This window comes from Tamandua tetradactyla, chromosome 15, assembly GCF_023851605.1.
Source record: "Tamandua tetradactyla isolate mTamTet1 chromosome 15, mTamTet1.pri, whole genome shotgun sequence".
Taxonomy (NCBI): domain Eukaryota; kingdom Metazoa; phylum Chordata; class Mammalia; order Pilosa; family Myrmecophagidae; genus Tamandua; species Tamandua tetradactyla.
In genome coordinates this window covers 25,872,979-25,896,308 of record NC_135341.1, presented here as the reverse complement: position 1 = coordinate 25,896,308, position 23,330 = coordinate 25,872,979, and the positions used below count along the sequence as shown (strand labels likewise).

The 23,330-nt window shown below is 35.8% G+C and overlaps 1 protein-coding gene across 11 annotated transcripts in view; it reads right to left on the bottom strand.

Moving 5' to 3' along the window:
- CFAP20DC (CFAP20 domain containing) overlaps nt 1–23,330 on the bottom strand; it is a 301,331-nt gene that overhangs the window by 246,982 nt on the left and 31,019 nt on the right. The window contains exon 3 of one of the 11 annotated variants that reach the window (XM_077128822.1): nt 3,373–3,463. The exons of the other annotated variants lie outside the window; for them this stretch is intronic. The gene's annotated coding sequence lies outside the window, so the exon portion shown is untranslated. The remainder of the gene's footprint in view (nt 1–3,372; nt 3,464–23,330) is intronic. 11 annotated transcript variants of the gene reach the window in all.

The following is a 23,330-nucleotide window of genomic DNA, read 5'->3' as shown; positions in this document are numbered from 1 at the left end:
CCTAATGTTGTGTGTGTGTAAAATGATGGAAAGGGACCCCAGGATGGTAAGAACAGTAGATGTGGCCTTGGGCTACATAAAATGGGTAGCTGGAGCTGAGACCCCTGCAAAAAAGTCAAACCCTAAAATGACTACCTTCTCTGTGAAAGGAGTTCTAGAAACCTCTGTTAACTGGTCCATGGAAATAGCAAAAACGATTGTTTCTGACTTCACTGTGGGTTGAAGAAAAAATCTACTGTAAGAAACAAAAATCCCAAGCCCAAGACATGTATGAGAATTTAGTCTGACTTTACACTAGCCTTATGTTGAGGGAACCAAAAACAGAAAGACATTTAAAAACTGACTGCATTAGTAAAAGGATTAAGATTCTCAGTAGAAGAAACTATGATGCTTCTCCAGAGGGAACTTCAGCATCTCATGCCAGGTACTTCCATGAAAAAAATACCCTCCAGTGAAGATAAACTCTCATTCCAAAATTACAAGCAGTATGAGACAATGTTGTACCATGAGGGAGAGTAAGCAGATATAAAAAATTGGAAGATTAGCTTCTTTAGAATTTGAGTTAATAGACTGATCTGAAAGCCACTATAAAATAAGTCTGTTTAAACTCTTTTTAGAGATAAACAGAATAGCAACCATAATAAAAGAAAGGATACCATAAGCAAAGGATTTTTAAAAGAACCAAATAGAATTCTACAAATAAAAAAAATTTCATTAAAGAAAAAAAAGGACAGGTAAAACAGCATATTAGATACAAACAAGGAGGGAAGTAGTGATCTGAGAAAATTACCCAGAATGGAACACAGACAGATAAACAAGGGATCTAATAAGGGAAAAGAAAAGCCTCAAAAGGACATTACTGGGGCATATAAAAATTGGAATGCAAGATTGTAAACTTAAAAGCAATGTTAAATTTCCTGGACTTGATAACTCTAAGTTGGTTTCATTAATATCCTTCGTTATTACTTGTTGGGTACAAGTCAATATCTTCGTACTTGGAAATGTACTTGGCAGTATTAAGTGTTCATGATACATACATCCTACATTCAAGGGCTCAGAAAATGGACAGACAGATGGATAGCTAGATGGACAGACAGATGGACAGATAAATAGAATGATATGACAAAATGTTAAAACTGGTGGATCTGGGTGTCTGGGGGAGCACAGGGGTATGATGGAGCTCTCTGTATGAAGTTTGCATTATTGCTGTAACTGTCCTATAAGTCTGAAAGTATTAAAAAAGTTTTTTTTTAATATCATATATGATGATCATTAAGGGTTATCTCTCAGGAATAGATTTTTAAATATGAGAATATTTGTAATGTCATCATTTTCAAATAGCAGTAGGATTTGAAAACAACAAACATTTGGCCAATTCAAAAGATGCAGGAAAAAAGCATTCAATAAAATTCAATGTCCTTTAATGATAACAGGCCTTAGCAAACTAAGAAAATAAGCTTTTATATTTGTGACACTGAGTTATATTTTTAAACCCTGTAATAGTCAAGATGGATTAGGCTAAGGTTATAAATAACCTCCAAATCTCAGAAGCTGAACATAATAGCAAAAGATTATTTGTTGTTCACACTACATGTGTTTACTTCTTCTAGTAAAGCAGACACCCAGGCTGGCACAGTTTTGTCACAATCACCAGAAAAGGGAAAATGGCAACTGGTGTACCAGTTTCTAAAACTTCCTCTGGAAGTGACAACTTGTCACTTCTCATCTTCATTGGCTAAAGCAAGTCATGTAGCCACACCTAATAAAAGAAGAAACTGAAATTCTATAGTATGCCTAGAAAGAGAACTACAATAGTTGGAAACAATCCCTTTGACTATACATACTATACACTCACACATACACAAAAAAGTAAAGATATGCCTGATGATGATTATACACACACATACACACACACAAACACACACACACACCAGAGTTGAGAAGCATTGCATTATATTATTTACTATTATATTTCTGTACCTTAAGTTGGTCATAAAAAATAAATACAAATGTAAATATTTCACCATCATTACTCCAATTTTCTTTCACCTTTAGTCTTTTTTGTGGTGAATCATTATTTATCATTTTAAAAATACTTCTCATTTTAGCAAGATATTTCTTATTTTTACTTTGCAAATGGAAAACTGAACAAAAAAATAAATAATTTTCCAGGAGACTATCAATACCCATGGTTACAAATATTAATATGACCTGTTCTCTCAGGAATAGTAGTAAACTTTCAGCTAACATTCCTAAAATATTTATATTCTGTGCTTATTTAAATCCATTTTCTCCAGTGTAGATAATGTAAGGTAAAATTAGTGAACTATATCTCAACAAGATTCAATATAAAGGTAATGATAACTTCATAAAAAAATTCAGTGAAAATTTTAGCCTATCACTCAAATCAATCAAAAATTGAAATTTACATTGAGTTTTTTATTTTTACATATTTACTATTACTAAAATCAAGACTAGCTGAAAAATCTAGTTGACAATGCATACAACACAAAGAATTTAGGTCACTGTACCATAATTGGCTCTAGATTTGCAATGCTAATTGGAGTACATCTTGAACAAATATATAGAATTAAGGTAGCAAGGAAGCCAATGTACTAACAGCATGCTGTTTTCAGAATTTTTGCTGATGATGATTACATTTAAACTCTTCCTAGAGTTTCACTAGATACAGCATTACTTATTTCCTGTCTTTAAGAAGTATTCAGTATCATTGAAATCTGTAAAGGAGACACTGTAACCAGTTCATAACCAAAGTTTTCAAGACTCATTAACAAATATTTCTAGACTTTTCTCACTGTGGCCAAAGAATAAAAATTTATAATATAAATCTGTTCCATAACAAATCTATAAAAAGTAACTTACAAATAAAAAAAGTTTGACTTGCATGTAATTTTCAATAGATAAATCAAAATAAACTAAAACTTAATTTATACTGCACAAGAAGAGGATTATTTTTGGCAGTAAATTAATTTCCATAGTCTACTTGAAATTTTCAAAAAGCAGTAGGATTTTCTGACCAAGGAAAAATAAAAATTAATTAATGCTTATCATATATGGTTTCACTTACATGAGGATAAGAAATGAGTAATTTATTGATTCGTTATTAGTAAAGCACAAGAAGACATGAAATATAGCAAATGGAAAGAATGATGACTTCTGAGAAAGGCCTAGTCAAGAGTTTCAAAACTAGTTAACCCAGGAGATAATACACAAAAAAAATTACAATAAATGAAAGCCATTTGTATCAAGAAAAACTTGCAATGGTTTAAATGCCTGAGAGGTTTCTGCAGTGATGGATAGCACTTAATAAAGTCAGGGGTGCCCGAAATGCATCTTGTGCTCTGGCAGTACCTTAGAACTCCTGCCCTGATCAGCCCTCAGTGAGGTCCTGGGAGGATGCAGTAGTTGATGAAGAAATTAACACTCCAAAGAGACCCAAAACCTGCATGGTAAATTAAAGAGTAAACAACTGCTTTCCAACCTGCCTGGAATGCTCTTCCAAGCTCTTTACATAACTTGCTTCTTTTCGTCCTTGGGTCTCAGTTCTAACTTTACCTCCTTAGAAATGCTTATCCTAACCACTTTTTAAAAAGTAGGCCCTTCTGGGTATCTTCTTATTAATTTGGTATTTACTTCATAATACTTACCTTGTTTGTTTATTTTTTACTCATTTTTCTTTTCTGCCTCCCCTACTATAACGTAAACTTCAGGAAGTCAGAGACTTTATTCGCCTTGATCACTGAAAATATTCTCAGCATCAAATAAGTACTTGGTACATAGGGAGCACTAAAACATATTTGTCGAGCAAATGTATGAACAAATGCAATAAAGTTATAGGTTTTCTAAGTATGCAATTACAAATCAATCTCTTTTCGGAGAAAGGCATTTATAATATTTCTTTTACTCTGTGTTTTATAATTGCCTAAAGTCCAACCGTGGTCCACATTCTCAATAATTTATAATCAGTATTCCAAAGAATCAAAAATACTCACCTGTCCTCTCAGAAGAAATATCAATAATTACCTATTAACAAGAGAACTCACTATTGGCACTAGCATTTCACTAATGCAAAACTACTACTGCTATTCACTGTGGGTAACCCTAAGGAGTAGCATTTGCTGTAGTCTGCACAGCACCAAGCATGCCAACTTGAGTGTCTTGGAGGCTAAGCATGATACCTCAAGTTAAGGAACTGACAACAGCATCTCTGTTACTAAAAAAAAAAAGGTCTCTACTTAGATTTTTCAAGCTGTGACCTCCAGGAGAAACTCAGGGATTCACTGCTCACCTCCCAGGAATCTAATGATGTTCCCTAAATCCTGAATATGAAAGGTATGCTCAATAAATATTCATTGGCTATTAAGTATTCATTGAATATTTGAATCATTCATTCCTACTGAATGACTGGGTCACATTCCCCCCAATAATGCCCTTGACTTTGATTACTTTCACAGTCTGCATTTGCTTAAAATATATGCTTTAAAAGTAAATTAGGTTTAAAAAACAATCACTCCAGAGAAGTCAGCAAAATATAGAAATCTCAAGTAGGTTCAAAATTCAGCTCGGCTGATTTAGTAACAATAATACCACCCTCCAAAATACAGTAAGCAAGCTATTAAGTTATTAACTTTTAAGCTAGGAAGTATTTTGTTCATATGTTGCTTGTGGCAACCCTATGAGACCCAGCTGTGAGACCCAGGGCAGAGACAAGTCAAACAACATGTCTTGAGTATCACAGCCAGCAAATGGCAAAGTTGGGGTTCAAATCCAGGCAGTTTGGTTTCATTCTAGGGTGTATGCTGTTCAACACTAATATATCCGTGCTATATCCAAGGTGCTTGCCTGCAAGCCAACAGCAACAGATCCGTGACCATTAAGTACCAAAATTGAGAGTATTTAGCAACATACATAGCGATTTGACATTGCTTTGACATCCAAATATGTAATCCTTGCACTCATCAAACTGAACAGAGTTACAGGCCAGTTTAGAGGCTGTCAAAGGCAAAGTGAATAGCATGTGGTCCTAACAGTGTACTAGTATTATGTACAGTTGAGTCACTATTGGTCTAAGACAAACAGGAAATTAAGAGAGAGAGAAAGAAGGACGGAAGGAATGAACAAACAAAAGGAAGGGAAGGAGAGGGAAGGGTGAGAGGAAGAAAGGAGGAAAGGAGGGAAGGAGGGAGGAAAGAAGCAGAGAGAAAAAAAACACCTGGTTCTTCAAATGAGGAGTCCTGATCTGCACTAACCTCATCTGAATGCCCAGAAGATTTTCCCACATAGATGGAAAAAAAACAATGGGGTTATCACTTTTTTCCTGCCTCTATCAGAAAATAAATACAGAAAGAATCCTGGGATTTGTACTTATTTTAATGAAGATGTTATATAAAACCATTTCAGTATGAAATATAATTTGTTGTCCTTTGATGGCATAAAAATATGCTTAGTCATTTAAGACATTTTAAAACTATCTCTATAAATATCCATCTAGAACTTTAAATTTTCCATTTTATCCGATATAAAAAGCCTTTTTACGAAAGGCTAAATACAGAACAATATTTAATTTACATTTTTTTCTTATAAGCTGTATGGCGGAGGTCACATTTCATTCTTTTTCCATGTGAGTATCCCCTTATTGCAGCACCATTTGTTTAGTTCTTTCGTTTGTTTGTTTGCTTGTTTGTTTGTTTTTGGGAAGTGTATGGGTCGGGAATCGAACCTGAGTCTCCCACATGGCAGGCAGGAAGTTTACCACTGAACTACCCTCACACTCCCTAATTTATATTTTTGTTTTGTAAGAACCCCACCCCCAGCCCCCACAACATCGGTTTGACAGAATAGACCTCCTTGTTTGGCTTTAGAATGATTTAGAAAGCAATTTAAATCAGAGCAGAAACTATAAAGAAGGAAACCTGTGGAGTAATTTTCCATTTGACTGAGAAAATACAAATATGTCTAAAATAATGTATCTAACAGCACTAAGGAAAAAATGAGATACCCCATATATATTAATTTTCCACATAAATGATGCATATCCCTTTAAAGACCTTTTTTAAAAAATGGAACTCTTCCTAAAATGAAGCACAAACTTCTTTGTAAATGCATTACAAACTTCTTTGTAAACGAGTTTTCTGCACATGATTCAGAAATTTTTTGCCAAGACCTGTATATTTCGAGGCAGGGATGCAGCACAGTGTATTTGACTGAAATACAGAGAGCTGTTTATCACTAATTCTGGGGTCAGAATGCTGCTGGAGTTGCTGGGATCTCTTCTCTAACTATCTTCACTGTGAATTTCTAAGGGGAAACTTCCATCTGTGTCTATCATTCTTCCCTATCTATTTTTCCTCCTTTTTTTCCCCTTTAAATTGGTCTTCTAGGCAATCCAGGAAGAACTATAGACAGGAAAAAAGAAAACAAACCCACCAGCAAGCTTGTTAAATCACTGAACTTAATTTACACAGAATTCAGAGTCAATGTACTTTGCCTTTTTTTTTTTAAAGCATTCAATGCTCTCCTAGCTCACGGGACTTTTTACTGCTTCTGAGATTCATTACAGATGGCTGAGGTTGGAATTATGATGGCTGGATAAGTGGGGCATTACTTGATCTTATATCATTCTGATAAGAATTCTATGAGGCAGAGAAAAGGCATATGCCATTATCCTCATTCTTTTTAAATGGAGAAACTGCAGCACACAAAGAAAGTTAAGTAACCTGCCCAAGGCTCCAAGCAAATCAATGTCAGAAAATTTAGGTCTTTAAAATCTTTGCTCTTCTCTTCCTAAGATTACAATACTGCCTTCCCCTTCTCCAGTCTTTCGCAGACATATTTATCCAAATACGATTTATTACTAAATTGTATTTTATGTGTATGCATGCATTTCTAGACACCTCGACCAAATCATCAAATTATAATTTCCTATTATGTTTTCTTTGAAATGTCAACTTTGGAAACGATAGCCATACATCTTTCAAACATGAAATTAGTGGAAGAGGAGAGAAATGATGATTGAATGCAAAAAATAAGAACAGTTGTGATGACTTTGCTTGGGTAAAAAACCAAAAGATTAAAAAAACAAAAAAGTCAACAGGGGAGGGGGCAGATGCAGGAAGCTTTTTTTGACATACAATGTTTTGCCTCTTTGCCTCTTTAAACGGTAGGGGGAGCTATGGTACTATTTGTTAGGATTACAGGAACCCTATAAGGCTGAAAAAAAAACAACAATCAAATCATTTCTTGGATATCCATTTTCTTTTGCATTTCAAATGGTCCTTTTCTGTTTTTGAGATGGTTTTCCTCTTTGACCTAAAAACCTTCAGACTACATGACCTATATTCCCTTTCTTTTGGAATGACAGAGAGTTACCACCTTCACTGCATATTCTATGATGCCATTTTGAGGAGGATATTTGGAGATACAGTTACACAAAGTAGGCTGCCTTCTTCTGCCCCATCAACTCAAAACGTTTCCTCCATAATCTATCAAGTCTATTTTTCAGCCTGGAAACAGTACTTTCCTACAACGGAAAATTCTCTAGAACAGCCACTGGCATGTGCCTTTAAAAGTATTCAATTGTAATGGAATAGAAAAGATTGTTCATAACCTTGCATAAAAATACACTATTTGCAGGAATTAAAAAGAGAAAAAGAAAATTTTAGTTAAAAATAAGGAATTAAAGTATTTTCAAAGATAAGTTATTAATTTTGAATAAAGAAAAATACTCATCTTTAAGAGTACACAGGAATCAAAGAAGTTCACCTTTATAGACAGAGCATTGTGTCTAATATTGCTAATTTCATATTAAACTGCTCTTCATGTAAATGAACTTCATGTAAATGAAGTAAAAAATGATCACTTATACTATGAACTCCTTTATGGGTTACAACATCATTATTGAGTTTAATGGTACCAAAAGGTACAGCTTCCAAACTTATTTATACAAATAAATTTCACCTGCAAAATGTATTTGCTTAGTTTTTTGTATTTGACTCTGTAAGAAAATGCTAATGTGGTGGCAACAGAAAATGAGGACCGCACCTCTATGTCTTTCCGTTCTAGACTTCACATGACAACCCACATGGCTGCCTTTATCTACTCTTTGCTATAGGGAAATACTCAGAACTTTAACCAAAAAAAGAAAAACATGGCTGAACAAATTACCCTATTTCCATATCTTGAAAGATAAAGATCATAAATAATGTAAGTATAATATGGATTTATAATGTGTGATATATATATAACTTCAAATCTATAAAATTGATGAAGTAGGAAATCTATTTATCTACCGTAACAAGAAATCTTAAATATAGTGCTTTTTTCGGCTAAAGTATAAAATTAAACAAATTTACTGCTTGCCTACTATATCCTAGGCATAGGACCCTGTCACAGTGTGGTCTGTGAACTGTTTTTTACTGGTCTATGAAAAACACAAGCACCTTGAGTCACAATGTAAATCAGCTTTATCACCAAACACACATTTTTTCCTAGCAAGAATTTTTCAAAGAAGGAAGCAGAGTACTGATTTACATTCTGGCACAGGTTCCTTATCTGACTGCAGATGGCCACTCTGAATAGCACTATTCTAGGCATAGCACTATTCTGTGCTTTAATATATGTTTTGTTATTTATAATAGCTAACATTTATTGAATTTTTATATGTACCCAACACTCATATTAACTCATTTAATCCTTGCCATAATGCTGTGAAATAAGTACTATTATTATCACCACCCTATAGATGAGAAAACTGAAGTACAAAGAAGGTTAAGTAACTTGCTGAAGTTTACATAGCTAATAAGTAACAAACTGGGATATAAATCAGGCTTCTAGGGCATGCTCTTAAAACTTCACCACTCTGCCTCTTCTTCAATTTGAATACACATGACAACTCAGGGAAGGAGACATGATCATCCCATTTTACAGTAGTGCTCCTAGAGCACAAGCTTCCTGCAGCAGAGGCTGTATTTAATTCATCTCTGCATGTTTGCTCTGGAATCCTAGAAATGTAGAAAGATCATGAATCATGGCTCTCTTTCCTCAGGAAGCTCCCATCTGCACAGAATACTAGCAATAAGCCCTGGAAGAGTGAACTTGAGGGCCAACAGGTTCTTTTAGGGAACACCCCAAACTCTAAAAGGCTTGAAAGTAGACAGGTCTAGCTTCACAGGATTGCAAATGCCCAAATGCTTTATTCTACCATTTGCTCATTGATGAGATACATGAACAGGGAACAAATGGGTAACTCTCAATAGCAATGTCCCATAATCTTGTGGGATCTGGATTCTGCCTTAGGGAGACGATATGGGGGACCTAACAAGTAATTAGACAAGTAGAACCCCACATAATGCAAGATCAGGGATAAATTCTGCTCTTCAAACCTAGGATCGAGAGCTTCAGAGCCCAAGAACCAAGAATTCAGTTGGTCTCCCATAGAACTGACCATAGTTCTGTTTGAATAAAATGACTAATGGGTGCTAATCCAATGAGAAGTCATTGTGATCAAAGCTTTGGGTGGCAGGTGTAAATCTTTGCTTGGACAGCTGCCTCATGGCAAATCCTTCAAGGACATGGCAGAGGCTGCAGGGATGGTGGAGACTGCAGTGGCAGCAGTGAATTATGCTCAGAGTTTAGGAGGAACCTTTTCAATACGTGTTTTCCAGAATAATGAAAGGTTAGAAGCAAGGATTCTGGAGTCAGACAGGCCTTGTTTTAGATGCCAATTCTGTCCCTTGAAAACCATGTAACTATAAGCAATCTACCCATCTTCCCTGAACCTCAGTTCACTCATTTGTAAAATAGGGGTAATAATATCAATCTCACAGAATTCTCCTGAGGATTACATGATATGATACATGTAAAGTACTTAGCACAAGACTTAAACAATAAAAGTAACAACAACTGACACCTAGTTCTTACTGTGTACCAGGCACCCTTCTAAGTTCTTATTAACTCATTTATACCTCACCATAATCCTATGAGGCAGCATGGAAAATTCATTATTATTCACATAAAACTGCTCCACCGTTCCCTGTATGAGGAGAACATATCTCTACCTGAAAGACTCTAGGGTACGTCATCAGACAGACTTTGGCCTATGGAACTGTGAAGATGTGGCCTATGCTGCATCTGAGCAGAAGCCTCAAGAAGCACCCAGAGATTCCATTACAAAACTGACTCACAGAATGGCATTGCTCCAAATGGGGCTGTTCACCTGGAATGCATCAGCCTGCATTCTAGATGGAAGACAGGTAGAGCAGAGCTACAGCCTGCCCATACTCTACGTGTATCACGAATAAGAAACTAATGTTTGTTATAAGCCATGGAGATTTGGGGATTGTTTGGTACTATTATTATCCTCATTATAAGCTGAAGAAATGAGGTTCAAGGTGGTTAAGTAATTTGTCCAAAATCACAGCTGGTGGGCAGGCCAAGTCTAAACTACTGCACCTTGCTTCTGTTAGTGCTTGTAACCATAACCATTGTGGATGAGGACTCAGGCTCCTTCGTTTTATTAGTGGCCAGACCTAAGAAGGGCTGCCAACCAAGGCTGGAGGCAGAGAAGAAAACAGAGCAGGAGTTTCAGGGCAAGATCTCTATCTACGTAAATGTGGTAAGAATAGATAGTAGTTATAGAATATTTGAATGAGGTCAGTGTAACTTACGCTTTATGTGGTGGAAAATTAGAAGCCACTGAAGGTTATAAGGCAAGGGAAGAAACCTTAAAACAAACATAGCCAAATGGCCTTGAGAGAGTATGTGAGGAGGCTGCTGCAACATTCCAGGCTTGAGGCAGAGACTTAGATCAGAGGGGAACAGGGTAGTATCAACAAAAGGGACAAAACAGAAGATATTTAATAACTATCTGGATATATAAGTCACATATCTATCTACCCATGTTTATTAACAGAAGGAAGGAAGGAGAGACAAAGGAATTCTAAAGTATCGAGCCTTGTGGGGGCTACTAAAATGATGGTATCCAGACATGAGAGTTACAGATCTTGCACAGTTAAACAGATTACTTGCCCTCTCTGAGTGTTCTCACTGGGCTACTCCAAGAAAGGGACCATAATGTCTTTGGTCACTACAGCTAACTCAGAAAAGGTCTTAACAGGTCATAATGGGGCTCCAGGGTTTTTACCTATAGTATTTGGAACACCAGAAAATTCTATTTTAAATCTGGAAATTTAGTATAGGAACACCACATCTTAATTTTCCTTCCTTGCACTTTTGTACTACATATTGTTGCAATACTTTTTGTTTGCGTGAGCTCAATGAGATGACCAGGAATGAGATGCAGATAAAGCTTGGGGTAGAGGTGCGTGTGTGTAGCGGGTGTGTGTGTGGGCATGTGTGTGAAAGAACAGATGTTTCACATTCAAAACTCCACTCACAATTTTTAGCAGTCTAATCTGGCTAGAGTCAGAGAAACTGAGCTATGATTATTGTAGAGAAACTACTGCATTTGCTAATTTTTAAAAAAACACAGAGGAAGCAATGATCTGATAAAATCTGGAAATAAAATCCTTATTCAGGTGACAGAGAGCAACAGCAATTTCTGATAGGAGTTTGGGAATATTGATGGAGATGCCCGAACTAGGAGACAGGAGAAACTGGAAATGTTTCAGGGCCTGTCAATTCATGAGATAAAGGGAACTCAAGGATAATCAGAGGAAGGTGTGAGGGCTGGGAAATTCAGAATGACAGGAATGGGATCAGAAGAGCAGGGGATAAATTCAAGAGATTCCATGGTATGAAGAACATCAGAGGTTCCACTCTAGGGAGCAGAGCACAGTGTTGTGTGTGTGCCCAAAAAGGAAGGCCCACTGGGGAATATCTGGGGTTAGAGTTCAAGAGACAAAAACTAAGTTGGGAAGTAGATGAATAATGTAAGGAGAATATCATAATTTTGAACTGAAACTGAGGGCATGGACTAGAAACTCAACCACAGGAAGACACCACCTATTGAGAGTTAAATGGGGGTGAAAGAAAACTTGAAGGAGAGTTGGGGGGAGAAAATTGGATTCAAGTTAGAAGATAAAAAGTAAGAATCACCTATTTTCTTAATTCCAGAAGGCTTTAAAAAAATTTAACTGTAATGAAAACTAGGACCCATATTGGAATCATGGAAATAATACTTAGAAAAAAAGAATAAATTCAAAGGGCTGAAGTCTACTGAATGGAAAGAGAAAGAAAGGAAAGGAAAAAAGAGAAGGGACCCAGAAGATTTAAATCAATGTTAAATAATTAACACTGTAAATTATAAGTTATATACTTAATACTCCATGATTCTTTGAAACTGCTGTGAAAAAAGAAAAAGGGCCCAATATACTACCTCTATGCCACATGTTTTAGTTTGTTAATGCTACTGGAAATGCAATATACCAGAAATGGGTTGGCTTCTACAAAGGGAATTTATTAAGTTACAAATTTACAGTTCTAAGGCCATAAAAATGTCCAAACTAAGGTATCCAGAAAAAGATATCTCAACTCAAGAAAGGCTGATGGCATCAGGGACAACTCCGTCAGCTGGGAAGGCATGTGGACAGAGTCTACTGGTCCTTTGGCTTCTGGTTTCAAATAGTTTCACTGGGGGCATATTTTCTCTGCATCTACAAATGTCTCTATATTTGTTGGCTCTGAGCCTTTTCCAAAATGGTTCCCTCTTAAAGGACTCCAGTAGGTGAATTAAGACCCATCTTGAATGGGTGGAGATACATCTCCATGGAAACCACCTAATCAAAAGATCTCATTCTCAACTGAGTGGGACAGTTGGACTGCAACTGGCATTTGCTAATTTCCATTAGCAAATGGAAACAACGTAATCAAAAGGTCCCACCCTAAACAATAGGTCTGCCCTGGCAAGATGGGATTAGAAAAAAGAACACAGTTTTTCTGGAGTACATAACAATTTCAAATCAGTACACACAGTGTGAATCAATATGAGGGTACACAACTGGGGGAAAAAAAATAAAAGTAGAAACCCTGAAGCTCAGGGGTTTGGTCTTTGAAGGAGGCAGGCTTCTTTTTTTTAATCTCCCCAAAACTGTTGCAGCACAACAGAGATTTAGCCAGGCAATATTTCTGATATATATAATTTATTTCGAGGCTGCCCTAATCAGAAACGACTGGATGGCATTATTGGAATCTAATAGGAGTCAGGGCTCCCCACATCTTCTGCTAATTAGTGTTGCTTTTAGAGAAGGACAAAAAAGGTGACACGCTCAAGAAGGGAGTTCCAACCTTGGAATGCTATAAATTGAAAAATAATGAACTACTAGACAAGAACTGTAATTTCTGGCATTTAAAAAAAACACCAATAGTGCACTAAAATGCTGGTGATGGCCACCATCTTGAATCATTTGCTAAGGAGGCAGGATAATGGAGTTAATTAAAAGTGCATGGATTGTCTGGACCTGACAGAATTGAGTTGGGGGTCCAGTTTCATTCGCCAGTTGAAGAGTCGTAGGAAAGTCACCCTCAGAGACTGTTTCCTCATCTACAAAAGGAACCAAAAAAATATCTCTTACTCCCAAGAGGCTGAGAATATGCTAACGTTCTGGCACACATACATGCTGAATAAATATTAGTTTCCTTACCGGGGGATGGATACTCAATCCCACCACCCCAAAGATCTCCAATTTCAACACAAAAGTCATTGGGAAAAATTAATAGTTGCTTTTTTTTTTTAATGTGCATTAGAAATTAATAGTCGCTTTTTAACAATATACTTTACATTCAACATAACCAAAATGCCTTTAAGTAAGAAAAGCTTGTGAGACCACTTTTTAAAGTATGTGAAATCATTTACTCCATAAAAGGTATTGAGCAATATAATATGCTAGGCACTGTTAAGCTCTCATTTAAAATTCAAAAACCTAAAATACATCTGTTCAGTAACTTACGTGTTAAAAACTGTCACTTACTATCCTATAATTTTGATTTTAAGAAATATAGATGTACATCCTAGCTACAGTAAGTAAAACAATGTTATAAGTTACTCACAAATTAACACCATAGATAGAACCACTGAACTTTACTTTCACTTATTCCTACTCTCGACCACAAATCTGATATGCTTGGTGTGCTCTCCAGGTCCCGTCAAGGATGTCAAATCAGCATTCTTGGGCTTATCAGTTTGGACTGGTTCTATTTTTCTTCATCTTTCTTCCTCATCTAAGTGGCTGTTACTTAAAGTTTATATGAAAAGGAGAGTACCTGGGACATTCTTTTAATGAGATCTAGCATTTGTACAGTTTAAAAAGTACTTTCTTCTTATCATCAAACTTAATCTCACATTAAATAGACACTTTCTCCTTTTGTATATAAAGAAACCAAGGTTTCCAGAAAATTAAATCTGGAATTTTATTTGCCCATGGTCCTGGTTAATGACAGATTCAGGATTTCTGACAAAATCCTATGGTCCCTCCTGAAGTTATATGATGAATCAAAAGACCTATTTTATAAGCATTTCAAGAGTTACCAGAGTGGGGTGGGTTGGGGGGTGGAGGCAGTGGGACGCACTGATTAAAAACACTGAAAATGTAGCACAGAAAGGAGGAAAAAAACCCAAGCTACTTAAAGAACTATAAAAGACATTACTCTCAGTCATCCGAAGGTAGATATTCATTTTATATATAATAACAGCCTAGTTTCTTCTCTTTCTCTCTTTTATAGTGCCCAGAATGAATGAACGCAGATCAAGAAGGTGTTGCAGTTCTACAGAAGGCCTTAATAAGGATGGAAATGAACATCTGTAAAGCACCTCTACAAGCCAGAAATTTATTGGTGTTTATAGGTGCTGTGTAACCTAACCTACTTATGAGATTCAGATACAGAGGTAATACTTGGCAAAAAACAAAATTTTAGAAAGAGTTATAAAAATATCAAGATTTAATCATGAAAATTAGATGTGTTTCAAATAGCAAATTAGGCTGATTTTATATAGTTAGATTATATTTATACATTTCTAAAACTGACAGTCAGATATATGCCAAAGTAATCCACAGGTATACCCTTAAAAGAACCAAGTTAGAAGTATCAAAGACAGTGCTGGTAGTAGTCACAAGTCTAGATAAATGAAATCTTAATCTGATGGGACAAAAGTCTGAAGACATCTGTTATCCACTTTGCTGACATGAAATTAAAATGGAGCAATCAATGTATCTGACTAAGTGACAGACCATGCCATGATGGTAAAAATTGGTTGATCCTAATTTCACCACAGTACAGAATTCCAGGAAAGGCTGAAACTCACTTGCAGGAAAAAAGCAGAGATGCCTGTAATTACACATTAAAACAAAACACAGTATATAAAATAGGATGAAGGTTTTTAAATTTGACTTTCATTGCCCCAATTCCTAAGGGCTCTTTTCAAAACTGCTTTTGCTTAAACTAAATACAGAGGAAGCTGGATTAACTGACACATTTTTCTCTGTAAAACATACTACTATTAGTGCTCATGGCTGTTCCTACCTCATAAAAGTCCTAATAAAGTTTCATGAAGGGACTTCTACTGTTATCAAATAAAGAAAACCTATGAATGAGATGCTGGCCCAGTTAAATCCTTTCAGGACAAGGGGCTCAAGCTACAAAAAGAAAACATAAGCTCCACGACGACAAAGGATCTTTGTTTTGTGCATTGATGCATCTTAAGAACCTACATTTTAAGAACCTGATATATAGCAGGTGCTCAATAAATATATGTTAAGTGAGTAAAAGTCTCTGTAGCATCAGAAGGAAAAGCAGACAGCTGTCTTCTCTGTTTTAATCCTGTATGAATCCTGGAGAAATGAAAAAACATATACTGGAGCCATTATCAAATGAGAGAATTAAAATGTTTTATAAAATATTAGGTGTCATACTAATTTAAAGAGTTATTATTATTATTAATAATAAATATTATGGTATGGTTTGTAATGCCCCTAAGCTCTAGAGACATTGTCGCTATAGTGGCAGATGTTTCGAAAGTCTCAAAGCATGCTTTAATGCGTACACTGCCAACTAGCGGTTTATATTCCAAATCTACCTCTCAAATTTGACCAATGAAGCACACTTATATTTTTAAAAATTAGTTACAAACCTTTAAAAGCCAGGCATTTTCATATAAAAATTTTAATTCTTGCTGTTCTTAGAAAACCGGAAAGTTTTAGTAAACATGAGATCCATTTTCCTCCCTGGTAGCAGCCAATCAAAGCTGAGGAGAGCTCTTTACCAGGACATGAGCTCTCCAGTCTACATAATCCCCAAAGTCCCACTGTCTTCATTTTCTTCACCTGCCTGGTCCCTTATATGATTTTATTTGACCATTCCTGCATTAGTGAATATTAACATACTACTCAAAATAGAATTCTATCTCCTATCCAGTTCTAGGCCTTTCTAGAGAAATTACCTTAAAACAAGGTTCTTAAGTGCCTATGCAACCAATCCCCTTTGGATAAAATGGTAGATTAGCCCTGATTCTTCATCCCTTGCTCTATCCATACATTTTGCGGTGGAACTCTATAATGCCTCCCTACTGTGAGTAGGGTGTTCTCTTTGTCTTTTAACTTTTACCATGAACTTGCTTTGACTGATAGAATGAAGCAGAAGGTGTGCTAGTTCCAAGTCTAGACCTCAAGAGGCTTTGCATGTTTCAGCTCACTCATTTGTACCTCTGCCTTGGGAAGGGCCTTGGTAGCTGCTGTTTCCTAAACCTGAGCCTTAGAATGAGCACATGTGGAGCATGTTCCTCAGTGAGCAACCAAGCCCAGCTACATCCACTGCTTCAAGCATTGCTGCCCCACCAAGCCCAGCCTAGATGAGTCAATTCCAACCTGCCCCAGAGATGCATGAGAAATAATACATAATACTTTAAAGATGAATCCTGGACTATCTTGTTATGCAGATAAAGCTAACTGTAACTGACAATTTCAAGATGAAGTCATCTAACACAATACTGTGTTCCATGGTAATATTCTATTAAGACTATAACATACTTAACAAACATCATGTCAGAATTTGCTCTAATTTTGAATTTTACTCTCATAATTTTATAGGAACTAAGCGTCATGTTTATTTTCAATCATTTTATATCAAACTAGTTACTTGAGATAAACTCAAATGATGTGAAATAATACTGATAATAACATCATTTTTAATATCACCACTGTATTTACAGACAGACAATAACTCTCATAGAAATATCATTAGCTTGTATTGTCATAAATGTTTTCATTACTAGATTCTTAATCTTCTTTGGTGGTCAATAGAGACTGCATTATTTGCAAACTAATCAAATGTAAATGTTGATTATCCTCATGTCTAGATTTGAATAGACCTAAAAGACAATACGAATAAGTAAATCCCCATTTGCAAAATATTCTAGACAACAAGGTATAGATGAAAGCAAATGTGGTTCTCCATGATAATCTTTTACATATTTAAGGAACTTAAAACTATTTTCTTCTATGTGTCATAGGTATAACAACAAGTAAATACTTTTTGGTAATCTGGGGATATAGAGGAAGGGAAATAGTCCACAAGATAAAGCATTATTCATCAAAGAAAAGTATTATAAAGTACCTCTACATTAATATATATGTATATGTATATATGTATACGTGCATAGGCATGGATGGATGGATGGACGGATGGATAAATGGGCAGGGGAGAGAAGGAAAGGCAGGTTAGGATGTATAAAGTTATGAAAGACTGTTAGTCTCAGCCCAGCATACAATACAAAACACAATACAATACATAAAATACAAAATCATAGTTTTTAAAAACCCATCAGAGATCTATGAATACAAAAAGATGTAATGAACAAAATCCTAGAAAAGAATGAGCCCTTCATCAGAAAGGAAAGATCCATGGCTGTTTTTATTTCTAACAGGGCAGAAGGAAGACAAACAATCTGTTATGGATGAAACACAGGAGAAATCAGCCTAACTTGTAACAGCAGCAGGCACACTGGAGTTACGAATTAGAATTCTGAGAGGCCTCAACTATAAAGAGAACCATCACCTGCCTGCCAACCTTTTCCCATTGGTCTTCACCAAGTGCTGGGGTAGTTTACTGAATGGAGGGTATGAAGCAGGAAAAGAGAAACTCATCTGAGGAACTCTGGCACTTCAGCTGTCAAAGAAGGGGATGGTAAGCAGAAGTGCAAGAAACTTCTCCAAATAATTCCAGGCCTTTATACACAAAGAAGGAAGAAAGGTACAGTCTTGGGTCAACAGAAGCAGATGGAGAGGTGACCCAGATAATGGCATTATCAGACAGAGATTTTAAAATAATTATAATAAAAATGATAAAGGATCTAGTGGAAAAGGTAGACAACATACATAAAGAGATGGGGAAATTTTTAGCAGAAATGGCAATTATAAAAAAGTACCAAATAGAAATCCAAGAAATGATAAATATATTCTCAAAATGAAGAATTTTTTTACACAAGCAAAACATTAAACTGAATATAGCAGAGGAAGGAATCAATGAACATGAAGAATGGTCAATAAGTATTGAAAAGGAAACACAAAGAAAAAAATATAGTAAAAAAAGTTGAAAATACTATGTATTAGTTAGGGTTCTCTAGAGAAACAGAATCAAAAGGAAATATTCGTAAATATAAAATTTATAAAAGTGTCTCATGTAATCATGGGAACATAGAGTCCAAAATCTGCAGGGCAGGCTGTGAAGCTGAAGATTCCAATGGAGGGGCTGGATGAACTCCACAGGAAAGGTTCACCAGCTGAAGCAGGAAGAGAGCCTGTCTCTTCTGAATCCTTCCTTAAAAGGCTCCCAGTGATTAGATTAAGCATCACTCATTAAAGAAGACACTTCCCCTGGCTGATTACAAATGGAATCAGCTGTGGATATAGCCAACATACTCATGACTTAATTCTATGAAATGTCCTCATAGCAAAAGACACACCAGCACTTGCCCAACCAGACAAACAGGTACCACCACCTGGCCAAGTTGACACTGAACCTGACCATAACACACTGGAACAGTGAATCCAAGATCTGTGGGTTAAAATCAAACAGTTTAAGATTTGTGTAACTGGGGTGTAAAGGAGAGGAAAGAGAAAATGGACAGGAGAAATATCTGAAATATTTTGGGTAATGGCCCAAAATTTTTCTAGGTGTCCTAGTCAACTAATTCCATTTGTACTTTATTGGTCAGAACTAGGTCATGTGGCCATCTCTAGCCATAAGAGAATCTAGCAAGGTGAGCACATTTAGCTGGGTTCATCACTACCCTGACCAAAATTCTGTGCGGGAAGAAGAGAAAAATGTACATGGATAAACAAACAGAAAAATCACATAAAAATCTTACCTAGGGTGGGCCCTGGTGGCTCAGCGGCAAGAACGCTTGCCTGCCATGCCAGAGGACCCGGGTTCGATTCCTGGTGCCTGCCCATGTGGAAAAAAAAAAAAAAATCTTACCTAACTTTTCTGTTAGGTTGTAACCCAGTTACTAAGGGACACATGCTATTGAACAGCCTGCATGCCTATAAAGGGACACAAATAACTTTCCCTTTGATAAGCAGTTCATTTATGTTATTAATGTAAGCTTAGAGACATGTCTTCTATTTGAAAGGATGTTCCCTGCATAATATAGTTACAGATTAAATTTAAAACATAGATAGCTATTTGGAAGTTTACCTAAATTCATTCCACACCAAAAAGATTTTAGAAGTTACTTCACATGGTTGGCATTTTATCTATTATGTACAGCAAACAAGTGAAAGTATACACACTTGTTACAATTCCAAGTAGCAGAAGTAACTAACACCTGCACATATTCAATATTCTAGATGCTTACCAGCAATGGTAGGATAAGCCAGCTGCTATTTTCCCTCCTGCCCAAATATTTTCCAAATATTAAGCTATTTTTGTTATTATAAAGAGGTAACAAAATTCACAGAGCCAAGCATCTAACAATTGGCTACTATATTTATGACAGATGGTTACATTTACGATTATTAACAATTTTGCTACTGTTTGAATATAAAAACCAAAAAGCTATATAAATTACATGCTCAGCTGCCTTATTTCTAATTTTATCAGGAATTAATTTTATCTATTTTAAATATTTGTCAACAGATGAATTCAGTGACGTAGGGAAGGATAATACTGAATTCACTATATCCTTCCTAGCTCTTGCTACTAAACAATATATCAGCTTTCTTTTCTAGTGAAATTGTATTAAAACAGATAGGACAGCTAATTTAAACAGTTGTTTGCACATTCAATATTTATAACCAGAATCTTGCATGAGTGACTGGAAGCAGTGAGTTAGAAGGTTTAGCTCAGCTGCTGCCTGGAGTGATGGATGGCCTCGAAGAATTTCTTGTTCACTGACCAGATCAATCACATAACAGAATGGAAAATAAAAATAAAAATAAGATCAGTCTTAAATTAGATTCCCAACATTTCCATCTGTATGCAAAACTGTTGCAGGAAGAAATGTATCATAAAACATAATGTGAAGTTACTTAAAAAATAATAAAAATCCACCAGAGATGCTGTAGAATGAAAATGAAAATAAAAAAGATAAGGTGGCTGGATTATATTCTACTTTTTAACTGAATATTAACTGAAACTTTATGATATCTATAACCCAAAAAGTGATGTCAGTTTTAAGTGGCATCGTGATGGAACTCAGACTCACAAATAAAAGGTTTGCAAATTACTGAAAGGACTGAGTTATTTTTTTGGGGGGGGGGGTGGCAGTATTTACAGCTGAACTTTATTTAATCAAACTAAAAAGCAGTGTCATGGCAACTATTATATACAGCTGCTTTTAATTATTTCAATGGCTGTCCTAAAAAATGAGTCTGTTAGGGATTCAACAGCCACCTGACATTTCAAATTATAGTCATTCATTTATTAATAGCTGATCCCAAAACATCTGCATTAGTGGTAGAAGGCAGTAGCACTGTAGATGGACTTGGCTATGGAAGGCTCTCCTTAATGGTGTGCTGGAACCAGTTTACTGGTTTGTGAGAGGTGATTGTGAGCATCTCTTCCCAGTTCCTTATTCAGTGATGTCAGGTTGGTATGCTGAAATTGGTGGAATATTTACAGCATTAGAAGTTAAGTATTTACATAGTCTCAAAGTATGTCCCCACAAATGAGTTATAATTCCAAAGAGAAAAACAGTACCTTCACTGAAGAAACCCAGAAGACACCATGGCAATGAAGTGATCAAAGTTAACATCACCTACAATGGAACATACTGACATCACATGCCTCCTAATAAACTGCACTGAGGACACAATATTGCTTTCATAGTATTCCTGCCAAAAATGCATACCCTGAATCTAATTAAAAGGAAGCATCAGACAAACTCAATTAAGGGATATTCTACAAACTAATAAGCCTACACTCTTCAGAAATGTCAACGATGTGAAAGACAAAGAAAGGCTGAGAAACATTCCAAATTAATGGAGACTAAAGAGACATGAAATTTAAATGCAGTATGTGACCAGATCAAAAATATTTGGTTTGTGCTACAGATAGCAGAATTGCATCAATGTTAAATATACTGATTTTGAAAAATGTAGTATGGTTATGTAAGTGAATGTCTTTGTTCTTAAAAATACACACATATTTAGTAAAGGGCAGGAAGTTTGCAACTAACTCTCAGATAATTCAAAATATTATCTATCTAAATCAAGAGGGGGAGAAAAAATTAAAAGTAAATGTGGCAGAATCTTAACTGGTGAATATGGGTAGAGTATAGGGTAGTTCGTTATACCATTATTGCTAATTTTTGTTTAAATTTGAGATTATTTCAAAATAAAAAGTTAAACAATACTTTAAAATTAATTTTAGATAGTTTCTCCCTACAACTTATCTCATGTTTTTTTTTTTGTTTTGTTTTTTTTGCATGGGCAGGCACTGGGAATTGAACCTGGGTCTCAAGCATGGCAGGTGAGAATTCTACCTGCTGAGTCACGGTGATCCGTCCTCTCATGTTGTTTTGCACTGTGTATTACTTAAGCTTTACAAGTGCAAAAAATACCTGACAACAAATCACAACGTTTTAATTTCTTTAGGTACAAGTTTAGTTGGTTATTCTGGCAGAGGCTAATATATATTTACCAAACCCTGTTGTTTGCTTCTCTCTGGGCACAAAGCCAGACTATACTTCTCAACCTCCGTTGCAGTTAGAGGAGCTGTATTAAGTTTTGGTCAAAATAATAATAGCCTGGCCTCTAAAAATTTTCCTATGCTCTCTTTTCCCTTGTCTGCTGATCAGATATGGAGGATCTATGAAGGATTTAAGGTCCTGGACAGGAGATGGAAGAAGCCTACATCCCTAAATGACTAATAGGGACAGGGGCAGAACTTCTACCATTGACCTGCATTAGATTGTGATGTGAACAAGAAATAAATCTTTATTGAATTAGGACACTGAAATTTGGAGATTATGTGTTACAGCGGTTAACCTACAGTTACCTAATTATAAAATAGATTAACAGAAAGATGACACCAGTAAAATGTGTTAAGTAAGGATGTCAAGTACCTGCTTTCAGAATATACTTCAGAACAACTGTTCTCAAAGTGTGATTCAGGGACCCTTGGTTCTCAAAGGGTGATACTGAGACCCCTGACGATCTCCAAGACTCTCAAGGGGGGGTCTGTGAAGTAAAAATATCTTTAACATTACAAAGATATTGTTTGCTCTTTTTCATTCTCATCTCACAAGTATATGGTGGCGTTTTCCAGAGGTGACAATGATGTATTACATTGCAAGACTACATAAAGAAGCAGATAGGACAATCCAACTGTCATGTATTTAGCCAGACAGAAGAGATTTGCAAAAATGTTAAAAAAAAAAAAAAAGTGCCATTCCTCCCAATGAATTTCTTTCCTGCTTTGGAAAATATATATTTAAAAAAAATGTTATATTAACATATGATGGGTTTATTATTACTTCTAAATAAATTAAAAATCTTTAAAACCACTGTTTGGTAAATAGTGACAAATACAACTCATATAAACAAAAGCTCTTTGGGGTCCTCAATGACTCTTAAGAGTGTAAAGAGGTGCTGAAACCAAAGAGTTTGAGAACTGCTGATCCCACACTATGAATATAATATGTTTAGTGAACATCTCCTCTCAACCCTTAACAGCTTCAAGATCATGCTGTCTAGGACATAGTAGGTACTCTATATCCATTAAACAAACAAATTGTGAAATGGTGATAATATCCACGTTTAAGAATATTGTGATAACTGAATGAGCTAAAGTGTATGTTTTTGTAGTAGTTTAACATTGTCCATCACAATTATTCACTATCTTCCTTTCACATAGGAAAT